Genomic DNA, 12923 nt, shown 5'->3' with positions numbered 1-12923 from the left:
TGCCGTTTGAGGCATTCTGTACGGTGTAGACCCTCTTTGAACGCACATAGAGTTTGTAGCTTCATCAATCCCTGGGAGTCGTGTGTCATATCAGGTGGGGTGTCGTGTGTCATATCAGGAGGTGGTTCGACAATGTATAACTGCTCATCTATGGATACAGCACCGTCATCACACAAGGACCCGTCAATCACACAGGCATTAGGGACACCCTATTCACTATGGTCGGTGTATTGGGTTCGTTTCGAGCTAACCATTCATTCCATTCATTCTCAAGAGATGACAAAGGCTTTATCAGAGTGTCAATCATTCCTCGTCAGGGACACTCCTATTCACAATGGTCGGTGGATTGGTGTCGTTTCGAGCTAACCATTCATTCAAGACATCGTCAAGAGCTGTCAAAGGATTTATTAGCGTGTCAATCATTCCTCGCCAGGGACACTCCTATTCACAATGGTCGGTGGATGGGAGTCGGTCGCTAACCATTCATTCCATTCAATCTCAAGAGCTGACAAAGGATTTATTTGTGTGTATAGGGCACGCCAGCTCATCATCATCATCAGGTGTATCTGTTAACCTATCAACAGTAAGGTCCTGAGGGCTATAACGATAGACCTTACGTGGTGGCGACATTATGTGAACAAGCAACACAGTTGAAACAAAGAAAAAACTACATTAGATCGTAATAGCGAAAATTTTTTTTTTTTAAATGGAGGCAACAAAACAAACAACAACAACTGTGGCTCCCCCCCTGTGGAGGTGGCTGGTATAACACTGCCGCAGTCTACATCTGTTCAAACATGATTGTGTATTGTGGTTATTAGAGCACGAGTGATTGTGTTGTTGGCATTGCTTCTGAGGACTACCTGTTGCGCAATTCTGACGAGAGTTACACCGAGGGTATTTACCGCATCAATAATGGTTTTATTCTCGACACGGTAGTAGTCAGACAGACCAACCCCAAGGGCACTGATAGCCTCTAAAAGCGTAGTGCTCACGATGGCCGATGTTGATCCTCAGCCCTGTAACGGGCAGATAGGGTGGAGCCTAAGGTATTGAGTGATGTGTTTAGCACACTAAACTCCTGTGTATGTCGGCCGACAGACCAACACCGAGTGCATTGATGGCCTCTAAAAGTGTAGTGTTAAAGACGGCCGCCGTTTATCCGCAGACATGTAACGGTCAGATAGGTCGGCTACCAAGTCAATGTGTGATGTGTCTAGCGACTAATGCACACCTGTATGTCCCCAAGCAAACCTCTCAATTCTGTATGCTGATTATCGACAACACCCTCCCATCAACCAGTGGCTCTGGACAGAAGCTGGCCAAAAGCTCTAACACTTCGGATGGTATATCACAGGCCTCTAAACATAGATCTGTTGATGTATGAACCATAGGTTGTATCACCATCTGTGGGGACGCGTCAAAACCTGAATTTATCTCAATGTCATCGCGCAGTAGTCGTAGGGTGTATTGTTGACGTTACAGCTGCTGCTGCTGCTGCTGCTGCTGCTGCTGCTGCTGCTGCCTGTGTGGACTTGGGTAATGGAGGCTTTCACAGATCTGTGGAACAATAACAATAAGTTATTTCATTTTGAAAAAAAAAAAAAAAAAAAAAAGTCAACAAGTTAATTAAACACACACACCTTTTAATGGCCTTCTTGGGGACGGTTTGAATCAACTGCTTCGTCTGTGTTGGCTCCTGTGAGGCTTTCACGGTTCTGTGGAACAGCAATAATTTATATTATTACATTTTTCATTTTTGAAAAAATAATTAAAAAAAAAAAAAAACACACCTTTTAATGGCCTTCTTGGGGACGGTTTGAATACACCGCTTCGTCTGTGTAGCAATTGTTCTTGTCGTTGGCTCCCGAGGTGTTTGTGTCTCAGAAGAGCATGTATTATCAATGGTCTGCGTCTCCCTTGATAATGGAATCGCCGCTCTATGGGGGGTGAAATAGCATATATATATATTATATACTGTTTATAAACAAATATGACATGTCATTATGTCTACCCGTAACAGACCTGTTATGTATCAGCTTCTTCTGCTTCTTCTTCTTCTTTGGCTGTGGTGATGAGGGTGTATACAACTGAGCACAGCTCAGGGGTTCATCATCTGATGAGGGGATGGCTGATGCTAGGACTGGTCTGCACTGAAAATCCTCTGAGAAAACACATATCTACATCATATATATATATATATATATATATACGGTGGTAATAATACAGGAGCAATATATATTACCTGATAGCTGTGCACCAATGTCCTGACGGTATGCTACAGGATGTGTCAATATTTTACCACCCACATGTCTCAAAGGGATCTTTACAGCCTCTGAGAAAACACATATCTATACATATATATCTACAGCTCTATATATATATATATATATATATATATATATACGGAGGTAATAATACAGGTTCAATATATTACCTGATAGCTGTGCACCGATGTCCTGACTGTATACAACAGGATGTGTCAATAGTTTAACACAGGCAGATCTCATAGGTGTCTTGAAAGCTGAAGAAATCAAACAAGATAATACCACTTTTTTATTTTTTATTTTATTTTTGCACCATACCACACTATATTAACGTATGGATAATTAGGCAGCCATCATGTAATTAAACCAAATACTCACTGACATCCCCGGTAATAACAGCTATGGCGCATCTAGTTCTGATGCAGCGTCATTGACCGGTGGGCGGAGTCAAACGCGTTGGTGCGCATGTCTTTACGCCTGGAGGAGGACGCCACGTTTCAGCCTGTCTACAAACACGATAAATCATACATATAGTCCGTGACAAAAACACTATTAGCCCATATCATCATTACTATAATTATTTAATACTCACTACCGGAACATACAGCAGCTGATGGAGGCATATTTTCGGTGTTACCAATATTTATATTATCCATGATCTGCTAATTAATAAAAACACAGCGTCAGTGTATGTTTTATACTAAAAGAGTGATTGTATATATATATATTTATATAAAGATGAATTACAATCGAAATATTATACAACAGTATAGTGACCACGTGTCTCCTTGTAGTCCATGGGACTATCTGTACGGTAGCTAGCGGGCACACACACACAGCCCATGCCGTGCGATACCCACATGAACAAGACCACTAGACTATTATACAGTAGCACCGGGCTAACGACCATAGACTGTGGCGCCCCTCCAATGCGGAACACGCCACTATTACAATCGAAACATTATACAACGGCATCGGGACCACATGTGACCATATAGCATCGGAGTGGCTCGGGACCACGTGTGACCATATAGCATCGGAGTGACTAACGGACCGGAGGTTAACGGTACTAGACTGCCTAGCACGGCACAGGACCCACAGATATATTATACACCATCAGTGGGGGCTGAGCTATGTCATATAGAGCCGGAGGGGCTAACGGTCCGGTGTATAACGGTTCTAGACTGAGCCCCGGACATTCAACCGACGCCATGCGGCACCCTCGCTATCCTGTACACAACCCTATTATAATAGATATATTATACAACATTTTATCAAACATAACATCACTTACCTTTTTTTTAAATTTTTTTTTTTTTTTGGAGAAAAATTATTCTCAAGGAATGGGCTGCTCCAACGGGTATAGCGACGTGCTTAGCAGGCAGATAACTGTAGACTGTTAATGCTTGAGCTGTCCTTGAGGTACATTTTAATGAACACACCTCCATCCCTCCTTCATCCCTCCCCTTATTCATAAGTAGTATGCACCCAATAACATCGTTCCCTACTCCTCTAGGACACACCTTTTTTTTTTTTTTCCCCACCAAACACGCCCCCATACCTTATCTTCCCGCCCCTACCGCTCGTGCCTGTATGCTGTCAGAGTTACATTAGTGCATGTGACACACCCCTTAGTCATTTCAACACGTTGCTAAACACTATGTATTATTAAAGACACAGGGAAGGGTTTTATAAATGTTTAAATGGTACAAACAATAGCTCCTGTCTATAGGGAATTATTTTCTTTTGTAGATTTTTAATTTGTCATCATATTTTATATTTTAAATAATATATTTAAATTTTTATTTAAATTTTTTTATTTTTTTCCATAAAAATATGCATAATAAGGGGACATATATATGCGTGCGTGAGAGTGCATGTGAGGTTGCGCGCGTGCACGTACGTATACGCGCATACATGTCCCCTATATACTACTAAGGCTAGTGCCTTTTAGCTAACGGATGCTAATGGCGCGCAAGCATTTTAGCACCATTGTAGCATCAGTAACCTGGCCTGAGAATTACATTGTTTCCGATAGAAACAGTAGTGTGTGATGATGTATAGTTTTAGCTTGCCTGTTCACAATTAATGTAATTCTGGTCTTAAACAAACAAGTTAGAACAGCAGAACACAGACAGTGACACAGCTATTAATGTGAGCCTGTCTTGGTGTATTTACAGAGCACAAGGAAAACATCTGGAATGCTGAATGGACATCGTCATCCTTCAGTGTGTAACACTCGCGCAGTGCTCCTCGCGCCACGCCAAACGGGTCAGCCTACTTCTCCTCTGACCCGCTGCATCAGACAAACAGGTGATGATGTTGTACGGTGATAAATTAACCACAACGTTATTCGACACTGCAGGGAATCGAACCCCATCCCGGTAAACCAGGAGTACCATTACCAGTGTCATTTGTTTTTGGCAAGAAAGGAAGCCCCCCCCCCTCCTCCCCCGCCCGCCCCCCTCTGAGTCTCTCCCCTCCCCACGCCCAATTCAATTCAATTCAGTTTATTTGTATAGCCCAATTTCACAAATTACAAATTTGTCTCGGAGTGCTTTACAATCTGTACACATAGACATCCCTGCCCCAAAACCTCACATCGGATCAGGAAAAACTCCCAAATAACCCTTCAGGGGGGAAAAAACGGAAGAAACCTTCAGGAGAGCAACAGAGGAGGATCCCTCTCCAGGATGGACAGGTGCAATAGATGTAATGTGACCAGAAGGACAGATTTAGAGTTTAAATTAGGGCTGTGAAACAATTAACATTTTTAATCAGGTTAATCACAGGTTTCTGTGGATTAATCATGATTAATCCCATATATACATTCAGGGTTTTTCCTGGGTCAAAATGGGTCTTCGGTGCTCCCAAAATGTTTCTGTCCGTTGAGTGAGTGATCAGCAGCTGGCCGCTCGGTCCATTCGCGCACCTCACAGTTGCGTATTGATCAGACAAGAAGACACGCTTATCAACTCCAGTGTTTCCCCTACTATTATAACAGGGGGAAATCTCCACCCCACCCCCCGTCAACAATTCTCGGCTCGCGCGACGGAGCGATGCGCACGCCGGCATCGAAGCTCTGCGGCGACCGCGATCGACATATTGAACACCCCTGCATTAAAACATTAAAGAGCCGAGAGTCTCACGCTCAATGCGTGACACTTGAGAGCCCTGCATTGCTCACCAGTGCGCGCACCAGCATCGGAGCTCTGCCGCGCGAGCCGAGAGAAGAGTTGTTGACGGGGGGGAGGGGTGGTGCAAGTGACTTTTTTTCGTCCCGATGTGCGCGCACGCCGGCATCCGAGCTCTGCGGCGCGCGAGACGGAGATCGGAGTCGTGTTAACGCGACACGTAGAGACAGAATGACATGCTGCTGGTTAGAGACAACCAACAACAGACGGGTTGGAAGCTCATTCTGCGCATGCGTTAAATGCGTTAAAAGAAAATAACTAGTTAAACCTGTAATTTAATTAACTGAGTTAACGTGTTATTTTTCACAGCACTAGTTTAAATACATTCAATGAATGTGACAGAGTGTATGAATAGTTCATAGTAGGTATATTCCACGATGGAGACCTCCACGATCCATCAGGCAGATGGCGGTGGGGAGGAGGAGTGGGCGGAGTCTCAACAGTGGGCGGAGTCTCAACAGGACAGTGGCGTAGTCAGGAGCAGGAATTCCACGACCCAGACCTCGATGATCCATCAGGCAGATAGGATCTATGCCGTCTCATAGGGTCCGATGACCCCATGAGACGTGAAGTCAAAAGGACTCTGGGGAGAAAGCAGAGTTAGTAACGTGTGATTGAGAGATGAAAATTCATCCTTAAGGAGAGAGAAAAGAGGAGATAGGTGCTCAGTGCATCCTAAAACGTCCCCCGGCAGCTATAAGCCTATAGCAGCATATCAAGGGGCTGGACCAGGTGAACCTGATTCAGCCCTAACTATAAGCTCTGTCAAAGAGGAAAGTCTTCAGTCTACTCTTAAACGAGGTGACTGTGTCTGCCTCCCAGACTGAAGGTGGAAGCTGGTTCCATAAAAGAGGAGCTTGATAACTAAAGGCTCTGGCTCCCATTCTACTTTTTAAGACTCTAGGAACTACAAGTAGTCCCGCATTTAGTGAGCGAAGCTCTCTAGTGGGGCAATATGGTACTACAAGCTCCTTAAGATATGATGGTGCATCACCAATCAAGGCTTTGTAGGTTAAGAGAAGAATTTTAAAAGTGATTCTTGATTTTATGGGTAGCCAGTGCAGAGCAGCTAGTGCAGGAGTGATGTGATCTCTTTACTTAGTTTTAGTGAGAACACGAGCTGCAGCATTCTGGATCAACTGGAGGGACCTAAGAGACTTATTAGAGCAGCCTGATAATAAGGAGTTGCAGTAATCCAGTCTCAAGTAACGAACGTGAACCAATTTTTCTGCATCTTTTGAGACAAGATGTGCCTGATTTTTGAAATATTATGTAGATGAAAGAATGCAGTCCTTGAGATTTGCTTTACGTGGGAGTTAAAGGACAAGTCCCGATCAAAGATAACGCCAAGATTCTTTACAGTGGTGTTGGATGCCAGGGCAATGCCGTCTACAGAAACCACATCACCAGATAATTGATCTCTGAGGTGCTCAGGGCCGATTAAAATTACTTCGGTTTTGTCTGAGTTTAACATCAAGAAGTTGCAGGTCATCCATGTTTTTATGTCTTTAAGACATGCTTGAATTTTACCGAGTTGGTTGCTCTCCTCTGGTTTTATCGATAGATATAGTTGAGCCCACCATCTAAATTTCTTGCAAAATGTTCTAGTTCTTCACATCGATCAGAACTTCCAGGTCGTTGTTTAAACCCTGGATGGTTTGTGACGTCTCCGTGTTTTGTAGCTTCAAGGAGTCGGTCTTTTTTGTTCTTATTTAGATTTGTGGACCGTATTTCTAAAAGCTTTGAGGTGTCAACAAACAACGTGGATGTGATGTGAAACCGGATCACCTCGGAGTAAAACCTGCCAGTCTTTTTTTTGATTTTCAAGACTAGCACCACCTACTTCCACTGGACTTCTTCGAATATCCCCCAAATTTGTCATGCTTGATACAAGTCACGGCCTGAGGATATCAACGAGCCTTTTTTTAACTCATTGTCAAGCCACCTCGTGCCGGCACGATTGCCCCCCCCCCCGTCACCCTTTTCACTCAACACGAGTTTGCAGGTATGTTGTTGTTGTTGGTTATGCCTGATCAGAACAGTTTTTCTGGCTTCAGGGCTTCGTAGTTCTGCTTCACATCGATCAGAACTTCCAGGTCGTTGTTTAAACCCTGGATTGTTTGTGACGTCTCCGTGTTTTGCAGCTTCAAGGAGTCGGTCTTTTTTGTTCTTCTTATTTAGATTATTTATAGTATTTATAAAACTGATCTTGGCGTCTCCCACCTTTTCCTGCTGATCGATCTTTCTCCAGTGTCTCATTTCTCCTGGCTTGGGTCTTCTGAGGATGATGCAGGGTTTCTACGCAAAAAGCTGCATTTCTCCAATGATTGTTGTTTGTTGATACATGTCTTCTGTAGCTGCCAGTCTTTTTTTTATTTCAAGACGAGCGCCACCTACTTTCTCCTCTGGACTTCTTCGAATATCCCCCAAATTTGTCATGCTTGATACAAGTCATGGCCTGAGGATATCAACGAGCCTTTTTTTAAACTCATTGTCAAAGCGCCGGCACGGTAGTCAAAGCGCCGGCACAACTCCCCCACCCCCACCCCTGTCACCTTTTTCACCCTTCATGAGTCCCTTTAATGCACATGTGTCAAAGTCAAGGCCCGCGGGCCAGATCCGGCCCGTGAATTAGTTCTCTCTGGCCCGCGGGATGATATCTAATTACTATTAAAACCGGCCCGCAGTATTATGTGTCCGCAGCACCATAATACTACAAGTCCCAAGATGCACTGCGAGTGCATTGGCGCTGCATCGAGTGCCCGCGAGCGAGCGCGATCCCGTCTTCTCTTCACTTCATGAGCAGCAGCAGCAGAGTCACAGTGGAGGCCTGAACATCGCCTTCAATTGTCATCTCCTCTCCCCAAAATGGCAAAAGAAAGGTAGACGCTGAAAACAGGGGTTTCAAGACAGGTGGGAGGCAGAATACATGTTCACCAAGTAAAGGAAAGCCTGTGTGTCTTGTGTGTGGAGACAGCGTGTCTGTTATGAAAGAATATAACTTAAGAAGGCACTATGAAACATCAACGAAACACACAGACGCACAGAAAGACAAATACAAGAATATGAACACAGAACAAAGGCTACAGAAGGTAGCAGAGTTTAAAAGAAATCTTAAGTCCCAGCAGGCTATGTTCACAAAAGCCAAATCACAAAGCGAGGCTGCAGTCAAGGCCAGTTTTATTGTGGCTGAAGAGGTCGCAAAATCAGCCCGGCCATTTACCGAGGGAGACTTTGTAAAGAACTGTATGCTCAAAGTTTGTGACGTTGTGTGCCCAGAACAAAGGCAGCTATTTTCAAATGTGAGTCTGAGCAGAAACACAGTTGCTGACCGTGTAAACCAGCTTTCCACTAATCTTAAACAACAGCTTGTGGGAAAAGGAAAAGATTTCATCGCATACTCCCTTGCTGTGGATGAGAGCACCGACATATCGGACATTGCTCAGCTGTCAATTTTCATCCGTGGAGTGGACTCAAGCCTGTGCGTGACAGAAGAGTTTTTGGGATTATGTCCGATGCATGGCACAACTACAGGAAAGGATCTGTATGAACAGGTATCCGGGTGTGTAAATGACATGGAGCTGCCTTGGGACAAACTTGTGGCACTAACAACAGACGGAGCGCCCACAATGTGCGGTCATAAAAGTGGCTTGGTGGCAAGGATTCGGGAGAGAAAAAAGGAGAAAGACGGCACGGGTGAGCTGATATCTTATCACTGCATCATACACCAGGAGTCGTTGTGTCGCAAAGCTTTGAAATGGAACATGTTATGAGCACCATAACACGAACAGTTAACTTCATTAGAGCAAAAGGTTTAAATCACCGCCAGTTCAAGACGTTTCTGGAGGAGTTAAATTCAGACTATGGTGACCTGCCCTATCACACAGAGGTGCGGTGGCTAAGCAAGGAAAGGTGTTGAAAAGGTGCTTGAGCTGCGTGAGGATATCTGTCTGTTCATGGAAATCAAAGGGAAAGACACTACAGAGCTCCGTGATAAAAAGTTCCTGTGTGAAGTCTCATTTCTGTGTGACATCGCTGGCCATCTGAATGAACTGAACCTGCTGCTGCAGGGGCGGGGCCATGTCATCTCTGACATGTATTCTACTGTGAGGGCGTTTAAAACCAAGCTGAGCCTGTGGGAAACGCAGATGCGAAAAATAACTTTGACCATTTTTCGTGTTGCAAGACCATGCACGAGCTGGTCTCTAAACAGCCTACTGAGCTCATGAGCCTACTGTCGTGTTCCCGAGTACAGAGTTTGCTGACAAACTCGGCATACTTGCTGCCGACTTCAGGCGGAGATTTTCCGACGTTGAAGCCCAAAAAAGCAGGTTTCAACTACTCAGCAATCCATTTGCAGTTGACGTGGAAAGTGCACCAGCAAATCTCCAAATGGAGCTGATTGAGCTCCAGTGTAATGACACACTGAAGGCAAAATATGAGTCCGTGGGCGCTGCTGAGTTTGCCCGTTTCATCCCCGACACAATGCCTGAGCTGCGCACCCAAGTTGCTCGCATGCTGTCTATGTTTGGCAGCACATACCTGTGTGAACAACTGTTTTCGTTGATGAAACTAAACAAATCACATAGGAGTCGTCTTACTGATGAACACCTGAAGTCAATCCTGAGGATTTCCTCAGCTCAGAGCCTGACCCCAAACATTAATGAACTTGTACTCAAGATGAGACACCAAGTATCGGGCTCAGCCTCAGACAAGTGAGCAGAAAGGACTTGGACTTGATATTTCTTTGAAGGGAATTATTTATTTTTTCTCCAGTTGAATGGACCCAGGGAAATGTTGCCTAAGAAATTAATGCAACTGTTTTGCACTTTTGCAAGTTTGCACTAACTTTTCTAATTTTATTATAAAAGACAGTCATTGGTGAGGATCAGAGCAGCACACTGCTTTTTTTTATTTTTATGCATGCTGTTTCATTTTTGCATTTATCTTGCCATTGAGCTTTGAAGGAAAATTACATTTTGCTGTTTACCTGTTAAAAAAAAGAAGAAGAAAAAAACGTTTTCAATTTATTACTGAAAGAGCCTTGAGAAAATATTGCAACTGATTTTATTTATGTTTTACTTAATTTAATGATTAATGTTAAGTGCAATATAGGCTGTGTTATTGGTATTGGTTCAATATGTGCAATAATTGCGAGTTTTAATAAACATTGAACCAGCCCGCAGGCATGAGAATCCCTCACCTTCGCGAAATTCCGCTTTGAAACCAAAATAGGTGACTGACGTGAATCGTGTAGATCCGAAGAGTTTTTGTTTTGGGGGAAGGGGGGGGGTCAATTGGCCGGCCGGCGTTTATGAGATTGGAGTGGGACACGGAGAAAATGTGGAGTGGTGCTTTTCGCAATAGAACATCTTTGATGGGCACGTGTCGCGTCTCGGCCAATCAGCGTCAAGATGTCTTCAGCGTTTGGTGGTTTAGGTTAGCTTGAATGTTAGCCCGCTATCTGCTGCTGTCACGCTGCACGGTGTAGCGATCCTAACAAAGTACCCGTACGTTAAGAGCGATGTGATTTAGCATATTTTTAGTATCGATACTTCATTAAAAGAGCGATCAGAGCGCGCGCTGCTCCGTGTCGAGCTGTCTGCGCACACTACGCAGCGAGGCGTTAAGTGGCGGAATTTTCGGCTTTAAAATAAAAATTAAAAAAGATGCCAGAAGTGAAATGTTTAAGTTCAGTCTGTAAAGTTCTGTTACTGTAACTCTCCAGCTGCTCATCCTGATGAACTCTGTATCATCTGGTCAGATACAGACTAACAGTCTCATAGTGATAATCAATGCTATGATGGCTCCATGTAGTTTCATTAATATCTTGTAGGCTAATACTAATAATACTGCCATTTGTTAAGTGTTGAAAAAGTTGGTAAAAAGTGAACCATACAGATATTTTATTTATTATTATTATAGATAAATATACCAGGATCGTATTTATGGTACTGTTTTATGGTATTGTATCAGTATCATGATATTTATGGCAGGTATGGCATAGATTAGAACATACGTGTCAAACTCATGGCCCTCGGGCCAAATGTGGCCCGCCACGTCATTTTATGTGACGGCATTCTTGTGTCCTTAAGATTCACTTGTTGGTTCATAATTGACTGTAAAAGGGAATATTACTAAATAGTTGTGTTGTGCATACTGTGATATTCTGAACACTCAGGTTCAAACTGCAACATCTTTTCATTAAATACATTTGAGAAGTTAAAAATATCCCTCGATTTAGGTCTCAGCTTGTCATTCAGAGGTGATAGTGCGTCCCAAAGCCAGACCAGTGGAGAACCACTGCCCAAACCAGTGGAGAACCACCTGTCTCAACTGTGAAAAAGATTTTAACAAAGTTAATGTAATAATGTTTGTTTGATCTTTGATAAAGTAATGTGGGTTAAAATAAATATAATTAAATTAAATAGATGTATTGTATAATATTAAATACATTTGCATATATAGTTATACATTTATATAAGTACACCTAAATAAACAAACAAATGCAAAGACAGTTATTTAACAATATGTTCTGGAGTAGTTAGAATTATACCGTATTAGTGACAACCGGCCCTTTGAGGGCAGCCATGAGGCGGATGTGGCCCTCGCTGAAAATGAGTTTGACACCCCTGCTTTAATGTAAGGAACTTTGTCTTGAGACAGGAAACCGGATCACCTCGGAGTAAAACCTGCCAGTCTTTTTTATTTATTTTCAAGACAAGAGCCACCTACTTTCACTGGACTTCTTCGAATATCCCCCAAATGTGTCATGCTTGATACAAGTCATGGCCTGAGGATATCAACAAGCCTTTTTTTTAACTCATTGTCAAAGCGCCGGCACGATAGTCAAAGCGCCGGCACAACTCCCCCACCCCCACCCCTGTCACCTTTTTCACCCTTCATGAGTCCCTTTAATGTAAGGAACTTTGTGTTGAGACAGGAAACCGGATCACCTCGGAGTAAGACCTGCCAGTCTTTTTTATTTTATTTTCAAGACAAGAGCCACCTACTTTCACTGAATTTCTTCGAATATCCCCCAAATTTGTCATGCTTGATACAAGTCACGGCCTGAGGATATCAACGAGCCTTTTTTTAACTCATTGTCAAGCCACCGGCATGATAGTCAAAGTGCCGGCACGATTGCCCCCCACCCCCACCCCCGTCACCCTTTTCACTACGAGTTTGCAGGTATGTTGTTGTTGTTGGTTATGCCTGATCAGAACAGTTTTTTCTGGCTTCAGGGCTTCGTAGTTCTGCTTCACATCGATCAGAACTTCCAGGTCGTTGTTTAAACCCTGGATTGTTTGTGACGTCTCCGTGTTTTGCAGCTTCAAGGAGTCGGTCTTTTTTGTTCTTCTTATTTAGATTATTTATAGTATTTATAAAACTGATCTTGGCGTCTCCCACCTTTTCCTGCTGATCGATCAAGGGTTTCCTCAAACTTGATCTTGTTGTTTTC

The 12923-nt window shown here is 43.5% G+C and overlaps 1 long non-coding RNA gene across 3 annotated transcripts; it reads right to left on the bottom strand.

Annotated features, from left to right (window-relative positions):
- Window positions 1–1691: 1691 nt before the first annotated feature.
- On the bottom strand, window positions 1692–2567 carry LOC130200718 (uncharacterized). 3 transcript variants are annotated; one of them, XR_008833064.1, is made up of 5 exons: window positions 2438–2567; window positions 2246–2335; window positions 2026–2180; window positions 1794–1940; window positions 1692–1718 (listed from the first exon to the last, which is right to left on the bottom strand). It is a non-coding gene; the product is annotated as an uncharacterized LOC130200718 (long non-coding RNA). The 3 variants fall into 3 exon arrangements; XR_008833063.1 differs by having other exon boundaries at window positions 2026–2164; XR_008833065.1 differs by having other exon boundaries at window positions 2246–2278.
- Window positions 2568–12923: the final 10356 nt, after the last annotated feature.

Source organism: Pseudoliparis swirei, chromosome 10 (genome assembly GCF_029220125.1).
Source record: "Pseudoliparis swirei isolate HS2019 ecotype Mariana Trench chromosome 10, NWPU_hadal_v1, whole genome shotgun sequence".
In the NCBI taxonomy this organism is placed as follows: Eukaryota; Metazoa; Chordata; class Actinopteri; order Perciformes; family Liparidae; genus Pseudoliparis; species Pseudoliparis swirei.
Note: the sequence above shows the minus strand (reverse complement) of the source record. Positions and strands in the feature narration are given on the sequence as shown.